Source organism: Cetorhinus maximus, chromosome 5, assembly GCF_964194155.1.
Source record: "Cetorhinus maximus chromosome 5, sCetMax3.hap1.1, whole genome shotgun sequence".
Lineage (NCBI taxonomy): Eukaryota > Metazoa > Chordata > Chondrichthyes > Lamniformes > Cetorhinidae > Cetorhinus > Cetorhinus maximus.
This window is the reverse complement of record NC_135883.1, coordinates 8,664,461-8,683,569: the sequence shown is the minus strand read 5'-3', so window position 1 is coordinate 8,683,569 and position 19,109 is coordinate 8,664,461. Positions and strand designations below refer to the sequence as shown.

General features: G+C 51.6%; 7 non-coding genes across 7 annotated transcripts; all 7 read right to left on the bottom strand.

The window, feature by feature from the left end:
* Window positions 1-2,102: 2,102 nt before the first annotated feature.
* trnay-gua (transfer RNA tyrosine (anticodon GUA)) lies at window positions 2,103-2,188 on the bottom strand. Its single transcript is given in 2 exon segments — window positions 2,103-2,138; window positions 2,152-2,188. It is a non-coding gene; the product is annotated as a tRNA-Tyr (tRNA).
* A 1,846-nt stretch (window positions 2,189-4,034) lies between these two features.
* Window positions 4,035-4,107, bottom strand: trnaa-agc (transfer RNA alanine (anticodon AGC)). Its single transcript has one exon. It is a non-coding gene; the product is annotated as a tRNA-Ala (tRNA).
* A 340-nt stretch (window positions 4,108-4,447) lies between these two features.
* Window positions 4,448-4,533, bottom strand: trnay-gua (transfer RNA tyrosine (anticodon GUA)). Its single transcript is given in 2 exon segments — window positions 4,448-4,483; window positions 4,497-4,533. It is a non-coding gene; the product is annotated as a tRNA-Tyr (tRNA).
* Window positions 4,534-7,948: 3,415 nt separating this feature from the next.
* trnay-gua (transfer RNA tyrosine (anticodon GUA)) lies at window positions 7,949-8,034 on the bottom strand. The gene is given in 2 exon segments: window positions 7,949-7,984; window positions 7,998-8,034. It is a non-coding gene; the product is annotated as a tRNA-Tyr (tRNA).
* A 2,208-nt stretch (window positions 8,035-10,242) lies between these two features.
* Window positions 10,243-10,328, bottom strand: trnay-gua (transfer RNA tyrosine (anticodon GUA)). The gene is given in 2 exon segments: window positions 10,243-10,278; window positions 10,292-10,328. It is a non-coding gene; the product is annotated as a tRNA-Tyr (tRNA).
* Window positions 10,329-12,653: 2,325 nt separating this feature from the next.
* trnay-gua (transfer RNA tyrosine (anticodon GUA)) lies at window positions 12,654-12,739 on the bottom strand. Its single transcript is given in 2 exon segments — window positions 12,654-12,689; window positions 12,703-12,739. It is a non-coding gene; the product is annotated as a tRNA-Tyr (tRNA).
* Window positions 12,740-16,190: 3,451 nt separating this feature from the next.
* On the bottom strand, window positions 16,191-16,276 carry trnay-gua (transfer RNA tyrosine (anticodon GUA)). The gene is given in 2 exon segments: window positions 16,191-16,226; window positions 16,240-16,276. It is a non-coding gene; the product is annotated as a tRNA-Tyr (tRNA).
* Window positions 16,277-19,109: the final 2,833 nt, after the last annotated feature.

The window sequence follows — 19,109 nt, the reverse complement described above, 5'->3', positions numbered from 1 at the left end:
GCAGGCGCTCTTCAAGCCTGTCACACCTGTGCCCTGGGCGCGTGCTAATAGGGGCGTCAGTCAGAAGCCTGCACTGTGTGGGGAATAGTCACTCACCTGTCACTTTTCCCAGGGCTGCCTGTTATTTCTGCCAACGACATGCTTCTAACATAGGCCCTGGCACAAGACATTCCTGAAGCCTGATAAGGTGGGATCTCATGACCCATATCTAAACCAACTGAGTAAAGCTTGAACATGATGTCCTCGCAAGCGATAGGCCAGAAGATGACTTACTTCATGGGTTCCAATGGAAATAGGAGGGGTCCACCTTGAATATCTCTCCCTTGCAAAGTGAACATCTGAAAGGAGATTGTCTCACACGTTATTCACCGGCCCCTAGAAATAAGGTATATAAATGGGCTCTCAAGAGGAAAAAAATATTTTGGATGGAGGATCCATGCTTCTTAATGGATCAATGAGCTCAAGAAGACTGAGAGCAGAAGAGACTGCTCCAGCTACAGAGATCAGCACCACGCTTCTTCTTCCATCCGTTTGCCAGATCTGGGGCCAGTGAACCGCTCTGAGGAGACTGCCTGCTTATGAAGAACAGCACCTCCCTGTTTGCTTCCCCCATCGGTTTGTCTGATCTGGGACCGGTAAACTGTTCTCCCCTTGTTATGTCGAATGTCTTATCTGCTTGTTTAGCTTATGAAGCGTTTCCAAATGTTTGCTTCTTAGTGAACTCATTTAAAGCTATAAATGACTTTGACCCTCTTTTTGGGAAAGCTGTGACTCCTGGACTAAATCTTGCATTCTCCCCCACTGCCTGCTCCCAAATTTCCCCTCCTGATCTCAAAACCTTGATCATCCACTAAACATACCCTTCCCCCAATCCAATCCCCTACCCACTGTTTACTACCCCTTCGCCCCAATCCCCTACCCTCCACCTCCAATCTCCTATTCAACATCCTGTCCTGCCTCCACCCACTGAACACCAACTGCTGTCTAGTTCCTCCCCATCCCAATCCCTGCACTAACTCCCACGCTCTAATCCCTCACCGACCATTCACTAACACTCCCATCACAATCCCCAGTCCGCTGTCCACCAGCACCCTCCCAACAGACCCCTGGCAAACAAACCCTGTCCACTGGTTACTGTTTATTCTCTTCCAACCTTGCCTGAATCTCTGCCCACGTCCTCTCTCGTTCCTTCAGAACCCCTCATTCCCTCCCAGCCGCACCACCTGGTTATTTCTCTACCAGCCAGTCTCTGTCGAGTCTCTTCTAAGTGGGACCTGTCTCTCTGCAGGGACAGCTGATGAAATCGTTAAACAGTTGGGCGTTGGGCGTTGGGTGTGGGCGATGGGCGTTGTGTGTTGGGCGATGGGCGTTGGGCGATGGGTGATGGGTGTTGGACGTTGGGTGTTGGACGATGGGCGTTGGGCGTTAGGTGTTGGGCGATAGGCGTTAGGTGTTGAGCGTTGGGCGATGGGGGGGCGATTGGTTGCAGCAAGAAATTGAGAAATATTGTGCCCCATTCCAGAAGCATTGCCAATCATTCTTGCCCATCTCTTTTCCTGGGCCATTTAGGTACCAAAATTAAGAGCATATTAGCCTGTACTTTCCAAATGAAAGTGATTGAAATTGCGTTTGTCAACATTTTTAAGAAGAGAATCAATGCTGCCTGAGAAACGGAGTACAACTGGAGGGTGCAGGCATTGATTCTGCTACCTCTCACATGCTAAGTGAGCGCTCTACCATTTGAGCTAATCCCCTGGATATCAGTCAAAGCAGGAAAATGGCTGAAGAACGATCATCAGCTGCAGTCACTGCCTCGGAGTTAACATTGGGGGGCGCTGCCTCAGGGTCCGTTAAACCGCGGCTCCGCGCACACGTGCCTCACCGCAGGGAGGGCCGCTTTGCCGTGGCACCACGGCGGGAGGTCTCCGAGTCCCGCGCTCGCGTCCTTCACCCCAGCCCTAACCTGATCGTTTCCCGGCAGTAGGGAAGCACCAGCATTTCTCTGGCCCCCCGATACCCATTTAACGACCGTCGAGATTACCGATGTCCCTATTGGGAGGGGCTAAAAAGCGGTGGGGGATGGGGGCAAAAAAAAAAGGATGTCCTTCGAGCCGGATTTGAACCAGCGACCTAAGGATGGCCACGGAACAACTACAGTCCTCCGCTCTACCAGCTGAGCTATCGAAGGTGCGACTGAGCAGCGTACTCTCCAAGCCTGATGTGTGTACGGCAGAGGAAATAGTCGTCATTCCTGCTGCTCCGCCTCTGATTGGTCAACCGGGCAGGAGCAGGGCGCAGGCGCTCTTCAAGCCTGTCACACCTGTGCCCTGCGCGCGTGCTAATAGGGGCGTCAGTCAGAAGCCTGCACTGTGTGGGGAATAGTCACTCACCTGTCACTTTTCCCAGGGCTGCCTGTTATTTCTGCCAACGACATGCTTCTAACATAGGCCCTGGCACAAGACATTCCTGAAGCCTGATAAGGTGGGATCTCATGACCCATATCTAAACCAACTGAGTAAAGCTTAAACATGATGTCCTAGCAAGCGATAGGCCAGAAGATGACTTACTTCATGGGTTCCAATGGAAATAGGAAGCGTCCACCTTGAATATCTCTCCCTTGCAAAGTGAACATCTGAAAGGAGATTGTCTCACACGTTATTCACCGGCCCCTAGAAATAAGGTATATAAATGGGCTCTCAAGAGGAAAAAAAATATTTTGGACGGAGGATCCATGCTTCTTAAACTGGATCAATGCTGGCTTTGGACATACACCTAGCTCAAGAAGACTGAGAGCAGAAGAGACTGCTCCAGCTACAGAGATCAGCACCACGCTTCTTCTTCCATCCGTTTGCCAGATCTGGGACCAGTGAACCGCTCTGAGGAGACTGCCTGCTTATGAAGAACAGCACCTCCCTGTTTGTTTCCCCCATCGGTTTGTCTGATCTGGGACCGGTAAACTGTTCTCCCCTTGTTTTGTCGAATGTCTTATCTGTTTGTTTACCTTATGAAGCGTTTCCAAATGTTTGCTTCTTAGTGAACTCATTTAAAGCTATAAATGACTTTGACCCTCTTTTTGGGAAGCTGTGACTCCCGGATTAAATCTTGCATTCTACCCCACTGCCTGCACCCAAATTTCCCCTCCTGACCTCAGAACCTTGATCATCCACTAAACATGCCCCTCCCCTACCCCAATCCCCTACCCATTGTTTACTACCCCCTCGCCCCAATCCCCTACCTTCCACCTCCAATCTCCTATTCACCATCCTGTCCTGCCTCCACCTACTGAACAGCAACCGCTGTCCAGTTCCTCCCCATCCCAATCCCTGCACTAACTCCCACGCTCTAATCCCTTACCCACCATCCACTAACACTCCCATCACAATCCCCAGTTCGCTATCCACCAGCACCCTCCCAACAGACCCCTGCCAAACAAACCCTGTCCACTGGTCACTGTTCATTCTCTTCCCACCTTATCCTGAATCTCTGCCCACGTCCTCTCTTGTTCCCTCAGAACCCCTCATTCCCTCCCAGCCGCACCACCTGGTTATTTCTCTACCAGCCAGTCTCTTTCAAGTCTCTTCTAAGTGGGACGTGTCTCTCTGCAGGGACAGCTGGTGAAATCGGTAAACAGTTGGGCATTGGGTATTGGGCGTTGGGTGATGGGTGTTGGGCTTTGGGCATTGGGCGATGGGCGTTTGGCGATGGGAGTTGTGTGTTGGGCGATGGGCGATGGGCGTAGAGCGATGGGCATTGGGCAATGGGCGTTGGGTGTTAGGCGATGAGCGTTAAGTGTTGGGTGTTGGGCGATGGGTGTTGGGCATTGGGCGATGGTGGGGGCGGTTGTTTGCAGCAAGAAATTGAGCAATATTGTGCCCCATTCCAGAAGCATTTCCAAGCCTTCTTGCCTGTGCCATCTCTGTTCCTTGGCCATTTAGGTACCCTGTACTTTTGAAATGAAAGTGATTGAAAGTAAATTGTGTTTGTGAACATTTTAAAGAAGAAAATCAAGGCCATCTGAGAAAAGAAAATCCAACTGGAGGATGCGGGCATCGATCCCGCTACCTCTCACATGCTAAGCGAGCGCTCTACCATTTGAGCTAATCCCCCGGATTACATTCTGCGCAGGAAAATGACTGAAGAACGATCATCAGCTGCAGTCACTGCCTCAGAGTCGACATTGGGAGGACGCTACCCCAAGGTCCGTTAAACCGCCGCTCCGCGCGCGCACACCACAGGGAGAGCCGCTTTGCCACGGCGGGAGGTCTCCGAGTCCCGCGCTCGCGTCCTTCACCCTGGCCCTAACCTGATCGTTTCCAGGCAGTAGGGAAGCACCAGCATTTGTCTGGCCCCCCCGATACCCATTTAACGACCATCGCGATTACCGGTGTCCCTATTGGCGGGGATGGGGGTAAAAAGCGGTGCGGAATGGAGCCAAATAAAAATCACGTCCTTCGAGCCGGAATTGAACCAGCGACCTAAGGATGACCACGGAACAGCTACAGTCCTCCGCTCTACCAGCTGAGCTATCGAAGGTGCGGTTGATCATTGTGCTCTCCAGGCCTGATGTGTGTACGGCAGAGGAAATAGTCGTCATTACTGCTGCTCCGCCTCTGATTGGTCAACCGGGCAGGAGCAGGGGCACAGGCGCTCTTCAAGCCTGTCACACCTGCGCCCTGGGCGTGTGCCGCCTGGCATGTGCCGGGACGGTTGGAACGTCCTCCGCTGCAAATGGTGATTTTTCAATGGAAACTTTCGACAAATGGCGTGAGAAACGTGCACCGAACCGACTTTAAAAAGTTACGTTTCAGGTAGGTGGCCGCGGACAATTAATGGGGTAAAAGAAAGGGAATGACTGAAAGGTACTTACCTGTCGCACCTGCGCCAATGTGGGAGGTTCAGGGTGATCACTGCAAGGAGAGGCTGACATTGCTTCGCTCAGGCAGTCAGGCTGCATCAAGCTGTGTGCGTAGACCCTCGGTACGCAAACACCAAGGGTCACTACGTGCTGAGGTTCTACCTGTGCCCGGTGTTGCGAAGGATGGGTCTGGCCACGCTGCCGCAGAACGCTCCAAGTAGTTGGACCACTTGTCCCCTGGTGGAAAAAGTTAGGCAGAGAGATTAGCTAAGCCAAAGTGATGATAAGATCATCAAAGATGACGTTGGTTATAGATGGCAATGAGCCGCAGGCAATCCCAGGAAGAAAGCAGGACATCAAAGAGGAAGTCAGACAAGTGATACCAGGAAACTCTACCTGTGCCCACATCAAGGGGTAACCTACATAGTTAAGTGGTTAATTTGTCAATGACAAATTCAACACAAACTGCAAATGGCTAAACATTTTGTGGCTCAGTGTCAAAAGTTATTTTCTAATACACCTGCGAAGTGCCTTGGGACATGTTTGAAATCTGAAATAAAAACAGAAAATGCCAGAAATGCTCAGCAGGTCAGAGAGCATCTGTGGGGGAGAGAAAGAGAGAGCGAAGTTAACGGCCGGGATTTTCCGGTCGTGTTGCGGGTGGGACCCGCCGCAGGCGAGATGGTACCCCAGCCAGAAGCTCATTGGCCTGCGGCGGGTTCAGGAGATCCCGGAGGGTGGGGGGTGTGCGGAAAATCTCGCCGATCAGTTCGGATTGATTATGTGATTTTATTTCTTTCTTCACAGATGCTGCGTGACCTGTCGAGCATTTCCACAATCTTCTGTATTGATACGCTATATAAAAACAAGCTGTTGTTTTCCTTGATCTAATCTTTAGGGTAGGCTTTTCCCTGTGGGCTCCTGAACCCTGCCATCAGGGTCAAATAGGGGGGTCAGTCAGAAGCCTGCACTGTGTGGGGAATAGTCACTCACCTGTCACTTTTCCCAGGGCTGCCTGTTATTTCTGCCAACGACATGCTTCTAACATAGGCCCTGGCACAAGACATTCCTGAAGCCTGATAAGGTGGGATCTCATGACCCATATCTAAACCAACTGAGTAAAGCTTGAACATGATGTCCTCGCAAGCGATAGGCCAGAAGATGACTTACTTCATGGGTTCCAATGGAAATAGGAGGGGTCCACCTTGAATATCTCTCCCTTGCAAAGTGAACATCTGAAAGGAGATTGTCTCACACGTTATTCACCGGCCCCTAGAAATAAGGTCGATAAATGGGCTCTCAAGGGGGGAAAAAATATTTTGGATGGAGGATCCATGCTTCTTAAACTGGATCTATGCTGGCTTTGGACTTACACCTAGCTCAAGAAGACTGAGAGCAGAAGAGACTACTCCAGCTACAGAGATCAGCACCACGCTTCTTCTTCCATCCGTTTGCCAGATCTGGGGCCAGTGAACCGCTCTGAGGAGACTGCCTGCTTATGAAGAACAGCACCTCCCTGTTTGCTTCCCCCATCGGTTTGACTGATCTGGGACCGGTAAACTGTCCTCCCCTTGTTATGTCGAATGTCTTATCTGTTTGTTTAGCTTATGAAGCGTTTCCAAATGTTTGCTTCTTAGTGAACTCATTTAAAGCTATAAATGACTTTGACCCTCTTTTTGGGAAGCTGTGACTCCCGGACTAAATCTTGCATTCTCCCCCACTGCCTGCACCCAGATTTCCCCTCCTGACCTCAGAACCTTGATCATCCACTAAACATGCCCCTCCCCTACCCCAATCCCCTACCCACTGTTTACTACCCCCTCGCCCCAATCCCCTACCCAGCCCATTAGCCTCCACCCCCAATCTCCTATTCACCATCCTGTCCTGCCTCCACCTACTGAACACCAACCGCTGTCCAGTCCCTCCCCATCCCAATCCCTGCACTAACTCCCACGCTCTAATCCCTTACCCACCATCCACTAACACTCCCATCACAATCCCCAGTTCGCTGTCCACCAGCACCCACCCACCAGACCCCTGCCAAACGAACCCTGTCCACTGGTCACTGTTCATTCTCTTCCAACCTTGTCCTGAATCTCTGCCCATGTCCTCTCTCGTTCCCTCAGAACCCCTCATTCCCTCCCACCCGCACCACCTGGTTATTTCTCCACCCGCCAGTTTTGATTGGGATGGGACCTGTCTCTCTGCAGGGACAGCTGGTGAAATCGGTAAACAGTTGGGCGTTGGGTGTTGGGCGATGGGTGTTGGGTGTTGGGCGATGGGTGTTGGGTGTTGGGCGTTGGGTGTTGGGCGACGGGTGTTGGGCGATGGGTGTTGGGTGTTGGGCGATGGGTGTTAGGTGTTGGGCGATGGGTGTTGAGCATTGGGCGATGGGTGTTGGGCGATGGGCGTTGCGCGATGGGTGTTGGGCGATGGGCGTTGGGTGTTGGGCGATGGGGGAGGCAGTTGTTTGCAGCAAGAAATTTTGTGCCCCATTCCAGAAGCATTGCCAACCCTTCTTGCCTGTGCCATTTCTGTTCCTGGGCCATTTAGGTACCAAAAATTAAGAGCATATTAGCCTGTACTTTTGAAATGAAAGTGATTGAAAGTAAATTGTGTTTGTGAACATTTTAAAGAAGAAAATCGAGGCCATCTGAGAAAGGAAAGTCTAACTGGAGGATGCGGGCATTGATCCCGCTACCTTTCACATGCTAAGCAAGCGCTCTACCATTTGAGCTAATCCTCCAAATTATAGTAAAAGCAGGAAAATGGCTGAAGAAGGATCATCAGCTGCAGTCACTGCCTCGGAGTTAACATTGGGGGGCGCTGCCTCGGGGTCCGTTAAACCGCCGCTCCGCGCACACGTGCCTCACCGCAGGGAGGGCCGCTTTGCCGTGACACCACGGCGGGAGGTCTCCGAGTCCCGCGCTCGCGTCCCTCACCCCAGCCCTAACCTGATCGTTTCCCGGCAGTAGGGAAGCACCAGCATTTCTCTGGCCCCCCGATACCCATTTAGCGACCGTCGAGATTACCGATGTCCCTATTGGGAGGGGGTAAAAAGCGGTGGGGGATGGGGGCAAAAACAAAAGGATGTCCTTCGAGCCGGATTTGAACCAGCGACCTAAGGATGGCCACGGAACAACTACAGTCCTCCGCTCTACCAGCTGAGCTATCGAAGGTGTGACTGAGCTGGGTGCTCTCCAGGCCTGATGTGTGTACGGCAGAGGAAATAGTCGTCATTCCTACTGCTCCGCCTCTGATTGGTCAACCGGGCAGGAGCAGGGCGCAGGCGCTCTTCAAGCCTGTCACACCTGTGCCCTGCGCGCGTGCTAATAGGGGCGTCAGTCAGAAGCCTGCACTGTGTGGGGAATAGTCACTCACCTGTCACTTTTCCCAGGGCTGCCTGTTATTTCTGACAACGACATGCTTCTAACATAGGCCCTGGCACAAGACATTCCTGAAGCCTGATAAGGTGGGATCTCATGACCCATATCTAAACCAACTGAGTAAAGCTTAAACATGATGTCCTAGCAAGCGATAGGCCAGAAGATGACTTACTTCATGGGTTCCAATGGAAATAGGAAGCGTCCACCTTGAATATCTCTCCCTTGCAAAGTGAACATCTGAAAGGAGATTGTCTCACACGTTATTCACCGGCCCCTAGAAATAAGGTATATAAATGGGCTCTCAAGAGGAAAAAAATATTTTGGATGGAGGATCCATGCTTCTTAATGGATCAATGAGCTCAAGAAGACTGAGAGCAGAAGAGACTGCTCCAGCTACAGAGATCAGCACCACGCTTCTTCTTCCATCCGTTTGCCAGATCTGGGGCCAGTGAACCGCTCTGAGGAGACTGCCTGCTTATGAAGAACAGCACCTCCCTGTTTGCTTCCCCCATCGGTTTGTCTGATCTGGGACCGGTAAACTGTTCTCCCCTTGTTTTGTCGAATGTCTTATCTGCTTGTTTAGCTTATGAAGCGTTTCCAAATGTTTGCTTCTTAGTGAACTCATTTAAAGCTATAAATGACTTTGACCCTCTTTTTGGGAAAGCTGTGACTCCTGGACTAAATCTTGCATTCTCCCCCACTGCCTGCTCCCAAATTTCCCCTCCTGATCTCAAAACCTTGATCATCCACTAAACATACCCTTCCCCCAATCCAATCCCCTACCCACTGTTTACTACCCCTTCGCCCCAATCCCCTACCCTCCACCTCCAATCTCCTATTCAACATCCTGTCCTGCCTCCACCCACTGAACACCAACTGCTGTCTAGTTCCTCCCCATCCCAATCCCTGCACTAACTCCCACGCTCTAATCCCTCACCGACCATTCACTAACACTCCCATCACAATCCCCAGTCCGCTGTCCACCAGCACCCTCCCAACAGACCCCTAGCAAACAAACCCTGTCCACTGGTTACTGTTTATTCTCTTCCAACCTTGCCTGAATCTCTGCCCACGTCCTCTCTCGTTCCTTCAGAACCCCTCATTCCCTCCCAGCCGCACCACCTGGTTATTTCTCTACCAGCCAGTCTCTGTCGAGTCTCTTCTAAGTGGGACCTGTCTCTCTGCAGGGACAGCTGATGAAATCGTTAAACAGTTGGGCGTTGGGCGTTGGGTGTGGGCGATGGGCGTTGTGTGTTGGGCGATGGGCGTTGGGCGATGGGTGATGGGTGTTGGACGTTGGGTGTTGGACGATGGGCGTTGGGCGTTAGGTGTTGGGCGATAGGCGTTAGGTGTTGAGCGTTGGGCGATGGGGGGGCGATTGGTTGCAGCAAGAAATTGAGAAATATTGTGCCCCATTCCAGAAGCATTGCCAATCATTCTTGCCCATCTCTTTTCCTGGGCCATTTAGGTACCAAAATTAAGAGCATATTAGCCTGTACTTTCCAAATGAAAGTGATTGAAATTGCGTTTGTCAACATTTTTAAGAAGAGAATCAATGCTGCCTGAGAAACGGAGTACAACTGGAGGGTGCAGGCATTGATTCTGCTACCTCTCACATGCTAAGTGAGCGCTCTACCATTTGAGCTAATCCCCTGGATATCCGTCAAAGCAGGAAAATGGCTGAAGAACGATCATCAGCTGCAGTCACTGCCTCGGAGTTAACATTGGGGGGCGCTGCCTCAGGGTCCGTTAAACCGCGGCTCCGCGCACACGTGCCTCACCGCAGGGAGGGCCGCTTTGCCGTGGCACCACGGCGGGAGGTCTCCGAGTCCCGCGCTCGCGTCCTTCACCCCAGCCCTAACCTGATCGTTTCCCGGCAGTAGGGAAGCACCAGCATTTCTCTGGCCCCCCGATACCCATTTAACGACCGTCGAGATTACCGATGTCCCTATTGGGAGGGGGTAAAAAGCGGTGGGGGATGGGGGCAAAAAAAAAAGGATGTCCTTCGAGCCGGATTTGAACCAGCGACCTAAGGATGGCCACGGAACAACTACAGTCCTCCGCTCTACCAGCTGAGCTATCGAAGGTGCGACTGAGCAGCGTACTCTCCAAGCCTGATGTGTGTACGGCAGAGGAAATAGTCGTCATTCCTGCTGCTCCGCCTCTGATTGGTCAACCGGGCAGGAGCAGGGCGCAGGCGCTCTTCAAGCCTGTCACACCTGTGCCCTGCGCGCGTGCTAATAGGGGCGTCAGTCAGAAGCCTGCACTGTGTGGGGAATAGTCACTCACCTGTCACTTTTCCCAGGGCTGCCTGTTATTTCTGACAACGACATGCTTCTAACATAGGCCCTGGCACAAGACATTCCTGAAGCCTGATAAGGTGGGATCTCATGACCCATATCTAAACCAACTGAGTAAAGCTTAAACATGATGTCCTAGCAAGCGATAGGCCAGAAGATGACTTACTTCATGGGTTCCAATGGAAATAGGAAGCGTCCACCTTGAATATCTCTCCCTTGCAAAGTGAACATCTGAAAGGAGATTGTCTCACACGTTATTCACCGGCCCCTAGAAATAAGGTATATAAATGGGCTCTCAAGAGGAAAAAAAATATTTTGGACGGAGGATCCATGCTTCTTAAACTGGATCAATGCTGGCTTTGGACATACACCTAGCTCAAGAAGACTGAGAGCAGAAGAGACTGCTCCAGCTACAGAGATCAGCACCACGCTTCTTCTTCCATCCGTTTGCCAGATCTGGGGCCAGTGAACCGCTCTGAGGAGACTGCCTGCTTATGAAGAACAGCAGCTCCCTGTTTGCTTCCCCCATCGGTTTGTCTGATCTGGGACCGGTAAACTGTTCTCCCCTTGTTTTGTCGAATGTCTTATCTGCTTGTTTAGCTTATGAAGCGTTTCCAAATGTTTGCTTCTTAGTGAACTCATTTAAAGCTATAAATGACTTTGACCCTCTTTTTGGGAAAGCTGTGACTCCCGGACTAAATCTTGCATTCTCCCCCACTGCCTGCTCCCAAATTTCCCCTCCTGATCTCAAAACCTTGATCATCCACTAAACATACCCTTCCCCCAACCCAATCCCCTACCCACTGTTTACTACCCCTTCGCCCCAATCCCCTACCCTCCACCTCCAATCTCCTATTCAACATCCTGTCCTGCCTCCACCTACTGAACACCAACTGCTGTCGAGTTCCTCCCCATCCCAATCCCTGCACTAACTCCCACGCTCTAATCCCTCACCGACCATCCACTAACACTCCCATCACAATCCCCAGTCCGCTGTCCACCAGCACCCTCCCAACAGACCCCTGGCAAACAAACCCTGTCCACTGGTTACTGTTTATTCTCTTCCAACCTTGCCTGAATCTCTGCCCACGTCCTCTCTCGTTCCTTCTGAACCCCTCATTCCCTCCCAGCCGCACCACCTGGTTATTTCTCTACCAGCCAGTCTCTGTCGAGTCTCTTCTAAGTGGGACCTGTCTCTCTGCAGGGACAGCTGGTGAAATCGGTAAACAGTTGGGCGTTGGGTATTGGGCGTTGGGTCTTGGGTGATGGGCGTTGGGTTTTGGGCATTGGGCGATGGGCGTTCGGCGATGGGAGATGTGTGTTGGGCGATGGGTGTTGGGCGTTGGGCGATGGGCGTTGGGTGATGGGCGATGGGCATTGGGCAATGGGCGTTGGGTGTTAGGTGATGGGCGTTAATTGTTGGGCGTTGGGCGATGGGCGTTGGGCGATGGGTGTTGGGTGTTGGGCGATGGTTGGGCGGTTGTTTGCAGCACGAAATTGAGAAATATTGTGCCCCATTCCAGAAGCATTTCCAACCCTTCTTGCATGTGCAATCTCTGTTCCTGGGCCATTTAGGTACCAAAATTAAGAGCATATTAGCCTGTACTTTCGAAATGAAAGTGATTTAAATGAAATTGTGTTTGTGAAGATTTTAAAGAAGAAAATCGATGCCGTCTGAGTAAAAAGGACCACTGGAGGATGCAGGAATCAATCCCAGTACCTATCATATGCTACGCAAGAGCTCTACCATTTGAGCTAATCCCCTGGCTAATGATAATGGCAGGAAAATGACTGAAGTATGATCATCAGCTGCAGTCACTACCTCAGAGTCAACATTGGGAGGCGCTACCTCAAGGTCCGTTAAACTGCCGCTCCGCGCGCGAACACCGCAGGGAGAGCCGCTTTGCCACGGCGGGAGGTCTCTGAGCCCCGCGCGCGTGCGCACGTGTTCTTCACCCCGGCCCTGACCTGATCGTTTCCTGGCAGTAGGGAAGCACCAGCATTTGTCTCGCCCCCCCTATACCCATTTAACGACCATCGCGATTGCCGGTGTCCCTATTGGCGGGGGAGGGGGTAAAAAGCGGTGCGGGATGGAGCAAAATAAAAATTAGTTACTTCGAGCCGGAATTGAACCAGCGTCCTAAGGATGGCTACGGAACAGCTACAGTCCTCCGCTCTACCAGCTGAGCTATCGAAGGTGTGGCTGAGCAAAGCGCTCTCCAGGCCTGATGTGTGTACGGCAGAGGAAATAGTCGTCATTCCTGCTGCTCCGCCTCTGCTTGGTCAACCGGGCAGGAGCAGGGGCGCAGCCGCTCTTCAAGCCTATTACACCTGCGCCCTGGGCGTGTGCCGCCCGACATGTGCCGGGACGTTTGGAACGTCCTCCGCTGCAAATGGTGATTTTTCAATGGAAACTTTCGACAAATGGCGTGAGAAACTTGCACCGAACCGACTTTAAAAAATTACGTTTCAGGTACGTGGCCGCGGACAATTAACGGGGCAAAAGAAAGGGAATGACTGAAAGGTACTTACCTGTCGCACCTGCGCCAATGTGGGAGGTGCAGGGTGATCACTGCAAGGAGAGGCTGATATTGCTTCGCTCAGGCAGTCAGGCTGCATCAAGCTGTGTGCGTAGACCCTCGGTACGCCAACACCAAAGGTCACTACGTGCTGAGGTTCTACCTGTCCCCGGTGTTGCGAAGGATGGGTCTGGCCACGCTGCCGCGGAACGCTCCAAGTAGTTGGACCACCTGTCCCCTGGTGGAAAAAGTTAGGCAGAGAGATTAGCTAAGCCAAAGTGATAAGAAGATCATCAAAGATGACGTTGGTTAAAGATGGCAATGAGCCACAGGGATCCCAGGAAGGAAGCAGGACATCAAAGAGGAAGTCAGACAAGTGATACCAGGAAACTCTACCTGTGACCACATCAAGGGGTAACCTACATAGTTAAGTGGTTAATTTGTCAATGACAAATTCAACACAAACTGCAAATGGCCAAACATTTTGTGGCTCAGTGTCAAAAGTTATTTTCTAATACACCTGCGAAGTGCCTTGGGACATGTTTGTCAGACAGCATCTGTGGGGGAGAGAAAGAGAGAGCAAAGTTAACGGCCGGGATTTTCCGGTCCTGTTGCGGATGGGACACGCCGCAGGCGAGATGGTGACCCAGCCAGAAGCTCATTGGCCTGCGGCGGGATCAGGAGATCCCGGAGGGTGGAGGGGAGGTGCGGAAAATCCCGCCGATCATTTCGGATTGATTATTTTTCATCTGGAGATTGTGATTTTATTTCTTTCTTCACAGATGCTGCGTGACCTGTCGAGCATTTCCACAATCTTCTGTATTGATACGCTATATAAATACAAGTTGTTGTTTTCCTTGATCTAATCTTTAGGGTAGGCTTTTCCCTGTGGGCTCCTGAACCCTGCCATCAGGGTCAAATATGGGGGTCAGTCAGAAGCCTGCACTGTGTGGGGAATAGTCACTCACCTGTCACTTTTCCCAGGGCTGCCTGTTATTTCTGCCAACGACATGCTTCTAACATAGGCCCTGGCACAAGACATTCCTGAAGCCTGATAAGGTGAGATCTTATGACCCATATCTGAACCAACTGAGTAAAGCTTAAACATGATGTCCTTGCAAGCGATAGGCCAGAAGATGACTTACTTCATGGGTTCCAATGGAAATAGGAAGCGTCCACCTTGAATATCTCTCCCTTGCAAAGTCTCACACGTTATTCACCGGCCCCTGGAAATAAGGTAGATAAATGGGTTCTCAAGAGGGGAAAAAATATTTTGGATGGAGGATCCATGCTTCTTAAACTGGATCTATGCTGGTTTTGGACTTACACCGAGCTCAAGAAGACTGAGAGCAGAAGAGACTGCTCCAGCTACAGAGATCAGCACCACGCTTCTTCTTCCATCCGTTTGCCAGATCTGGGACCAGTGAACCGCTCTGAGGAGACTGCCTGCTTATGAAGAACAGCACCTCCCTGTTTGCTTCCCCCATCGGTTTGTCTGATCTGGGACCGGTAAACTGTCCTCCCCTTGTTATGTCGAATGTCTTATCTGCTTGTTTAGCTTATGAAGCGTTTCCAACTGTTTGCTTCTTAGTGAACTCATTTAAAGCTATAAATGACTTTGACCCTCTTTTTTGGGAAGCTGTGACTCCCGGACTAAATCTTGCATTCACCCCACTGCCTGCACCCAAATTTCCCCTCCTGACCTCAGAACCTTGATCATCCACTAAACATGCCCCTCCCCTACCCCAATCCCCTACCCATTGTTTACTATACCCTCGCCCCAATCACCTACCCAGCCCTTTAGCCTCCACCCCCAATCTCTATTCAACATCCTGTCCTGCCTCCACCTACTGAACACCAACCGCTGTCCAGTCCCTCCCCATCCCAATCCCTGCACTAACTCCCACGCTCTAATCCCTTACCCACCATCCACTAACACTCCCATCACAATCCCCAGTTCGCTGTCCACCAGCACCCACCCACCAGACACCTGCCAAACAAACCCTGTCCACTGGTCACTGTTCATTCTCTTCCAACCTTGTCCTGAATCTCTGCCCACGTCCTCTCTCATTGCCTCAGAACCCGTCATTCCCTCCCACCCGCACCACCTGGTTATTTCTCCACCAGCCAGTTTTGATTGGGATGGGACCTGTCTCTCTGCAGGGACAGCTGGTGAAATGGGTAAACAGTTGGGCGTTGGGTGTTGGGCGATGGGTGTTGAGCATTGGGCGATGGGCTTTGGGCATTAGGTGTTGGGCGAAGGGCGTTGGGTGATGGGCGTTGGGCGATGGGCGTGAGCTGTTGGGCGATGGGTGTTGGGCGTTGGGCGACGGGTGTTGGGCGATGGGTGTTGGGTGTTGGGCGATGGGTGTTAGGTGTTGGGCGATGGGTGTTAGGTGTTGGGCGATGGGTGTTGAGCATTGGGCGATGGGTGTTGGGCGATGGGCGTTGCGCGATGGGTGTTGGGCGATGGGCGTTGGGGTTGGGCGATGGGGGGGGGCAGTTGTTTGCAGCAAGAAATTTTGTGCCCCATTCCAGATGCATTGCCAACCCTTCTTGCCTGTGCCATTTCTGTTCCTGGGCCATTTAGCTACCAAAAATTAAGAGCATATTAGCCTGTACTTTCGAAATGAAAGTGATTTAAAGTAAATTGTGTTTGTGAAGATTTTAAAGAAGAAAATAGAGGCCATCTGAGAAAAGTAAGCCTAACTGGAGGATGCAGGCATTGATCCCGCTACCTCTCACATGCTAAGCAAGCGCTCTACCATTTGAGCTAATCCCCTGGATAACAGTCAAAGCAGGAAAATGGCTGAAGAACGATCATCAGCTGCAGTCACTGCCTCAGAGTTAACATTGGGGGGGCGCTGCCTCAGGGTCCGTTAACCGCCGTTCCGCGCACACGTGCCTCACCGCAGGGAGGGCCGTTTTACCGTGGCACCACGGCGGGAGGTCTCCGCGTCCCGCGCTCGCGTCCTTCACCCCAGCCCTAACCTGATCATTTCCCGGCAGTAGGGAAGCACCAGCATTTCTCTGGCCCCCCGATACCCATTTAACGACCGTCGAGATTACCGATGTCCCTATTGGGAGGGGGTAAAAAGCGGTGGGGGATGGGGGCAAAAAAAAAAGGATGTCCTTCGAGCCGGATTTGAACCAGCGACCTAAGGATGGCCACGGAACAACTACAGTCCTCCGCTCTACCAGCTGAGCTATCGAAGGTGTGACTGTGCTGTGTGCTCTCCAAGCCTGATGTGTGTACGGCAGAGGAAATAGTCGTCATTCCTGCTGCTCCGCCTCTGATTGGTCAACCGGGCAGGAGCAGGGCGCAGGCGCTCTTCAAGCCTGTCACACCTGTGCCCTGCGCGCGTGCTAATAGGGGCGTCAGTCAGAAGCCTGCACTGTGTGGGGAATAGTCACTCATCTGTCACTTTTCCCTGGGCTGCCTGTTATTTCTGACAACGACATGCTTCTAACATAGGCCCTGGCACAAGACATTCCTGAAGCCTGATAAGGTGGGATCTCATGACCCATATGTAAACCAACTGAGTAAAGCTTAAACATGATGTCCTAGCAAGCGATAGGCCAGAAGATGACTTACTTCATGGGTTCCAATGGAAATAGGAAGCGTCCACCTTGAATATCTCTCCCTTGCAAAGTGAACATCTGAAAGGAGATTGTCTCACACGTTATTCACCGGCCCCTAGAAATAAGGTATATAAATGGGCTCTCAAGAGGAAAAAAAATATTTTGGATGGAGGATCCATGCTTCTTAAACTGGATCAATGCTGGCTTTGGACATACACCTAGCTCAAGAAGACTGAGAGCAGAAGAGACTGCTCCAGCTACAGAGATCAGCACCACGCTTCTTCTTCCATCCGTTTGCCAGATCTGGGAGCAGTGAACCGCTCTGAGGAGACTGCCTGCTTATATAGAACAGCACCTCCCTGTTTGCTTCCCCCATCGGTTTGTCTGATCTGAGACCGGTAAACTGTCCTCCCCTTGTTATGTCGAATGTCTTATCTGCTTGTTTAGCTTATGAAGCGTTTCCAAATGTTTGCTTCTTAGTGAACTCATTTAAAGCTATAAATGACTTTGACCCTCTTTTTGGGAAGCTGTGACTCCCGGATTAAATCTTGCATTCTACCCCACTGCCTGCACCCAAATTTCCCCTCCTGATCTCAAAACCTTGATCATCCACTAAACATGCCCCTCCCCCAACCCAATCCCCTACCCACTGTTTACTACCCCTTCGCCCCAATCCCCTACCCTCCACCTCCAATCTCCTATTCAACATCCTGTCCTGCCTCCACCTACTGAACACCAACTGCTGTCGAGTTCCTCCCCATCCCAATCCCTGCACTAACTCCCACGCTCTAATCCCTCACCGACCATCCACCAACACTCCCATCACAATCCCCAGTCCGCTGTCCACCAGCACCCTCCCAACAGACCCCTGGCTAACAAACCCTGTCCACTGGTTACTGTTTATTCTCTTCCAACCTTGCCTGAATCTCTGCCCACGTCCTCTCTCGTTCCTTCTGAACCCCTCATTCCCTCCCAGCCGCACCACCTGGTTATTTCTCTACCAGCCAGTCTCTGTCGAGTCTCTTCTAAGTGGGACCTGTCTCTCTGCAGGGACAGCTGATGAAATCGTTAAACAGTTGGGCGTTGGGTGTTGGGTGTGGGCGATGGGCGTTGTGTGTTGGGCGATGGGCGTTGGGCGATGGGTGATGGGTGTTGAACGTTGGGTGTTGGACGATGGGCGTTGGGCGTTAGGTGTTCGGCGATAGGCGTTAGGTTTTGGGCGTTGGGCGATGGGGGGGCGATTGGTTGCAGCAAGAATTTGAGAAATATTGTGCCCCATTCCAGAAGCATTGCCAATCATTCTTGCCCATCTCTTTTCCTGGGCCACTTAGGTACTAAAATTAAGAGCATATTAGCCTGTACTTTCCAAATGAAAGTGATTGAAATTGCGTTTGTCAACATTTTTAAGAAGAGAATCAATGCTGCCTGAGAAACAGAGTACAACTGGTGGGTGTGGGCATTGATCCTGCTACCTCTCACATGCTAAGCCAGCACTCTACCATTTGAGCTAATCCCCCAGATAATGATAAAGGCAGGAAAATGGCTGAAGAACGATCATCAGCTGCAGTCACTACCTCAGATTTAACATTGGGGGCGCTGCCTCAGGGTCCGTTAAACCGCCGCTGCACGCGCTTGCGCCTCACCACAAGGGGGGCCGCTTTGCCACGGCGCCACAGCGGTAGGTCTCTGAGTCCCACACGCGTGCGCGCGTCCTTCACCCCGGCCCTAACCTAATCCTTTCCCGGCAGTAGGGAAGCACCAGCATTTCTCTGGCCCCCCGATAGCCATTTAACGACCATCGAGATTACCGATGTGCCTATTGGGTGAGGGTAAAAAGCGGTGGGGGATGGGGGCAAAAAATAACAATGTCCTTCGAGCCAGAATCAAACCAGCGACCTAAGGATGGCCACGGAACAGCTACAGTTCTCCGCTCTACCAGCTGAACTATCGAAGGCACTGCCAAGCAGCATGCTCTCCAGGCCTGATGTGTGTACGGCAGAGGAAATAGTTGTCATTCCTACTGCTCTGCCTCTGATTGGTCAACCGGGCAGGAGCAGGGCGCAGGCGCTCTTCAAGCCTGTCACACCTGCGCCCTGGGCGCGTGCTAATAGGGGCGTCAGTCAGAAGCCTGCACTGTGTGGGGAATAGTCACTCACCTGTCACTGTTATTTCTGCCAAGGACATGGTTGTAACACAGGCCCTGGCACAAGACATTCCTGAAGCCTGATAAGGTGGGATCTCATGACCCATATCTAAACCATCTGAGTAAAACTTAAACATGATGTCCTAGCAAGCGATAGGCCTGAAGATGACTTACTTCAAGGGTTCCAATGGATATAGGAGGGGTCTACCTTGCAAAGTCATCATCTGAATTGTGATTGTCTCACACGTTATTCACCGGCCGTGGAAATAAGGTAGATAAATGGGCTCTCAAGAGGGGAAAAAATATTTTGGATGGAGGAACCAT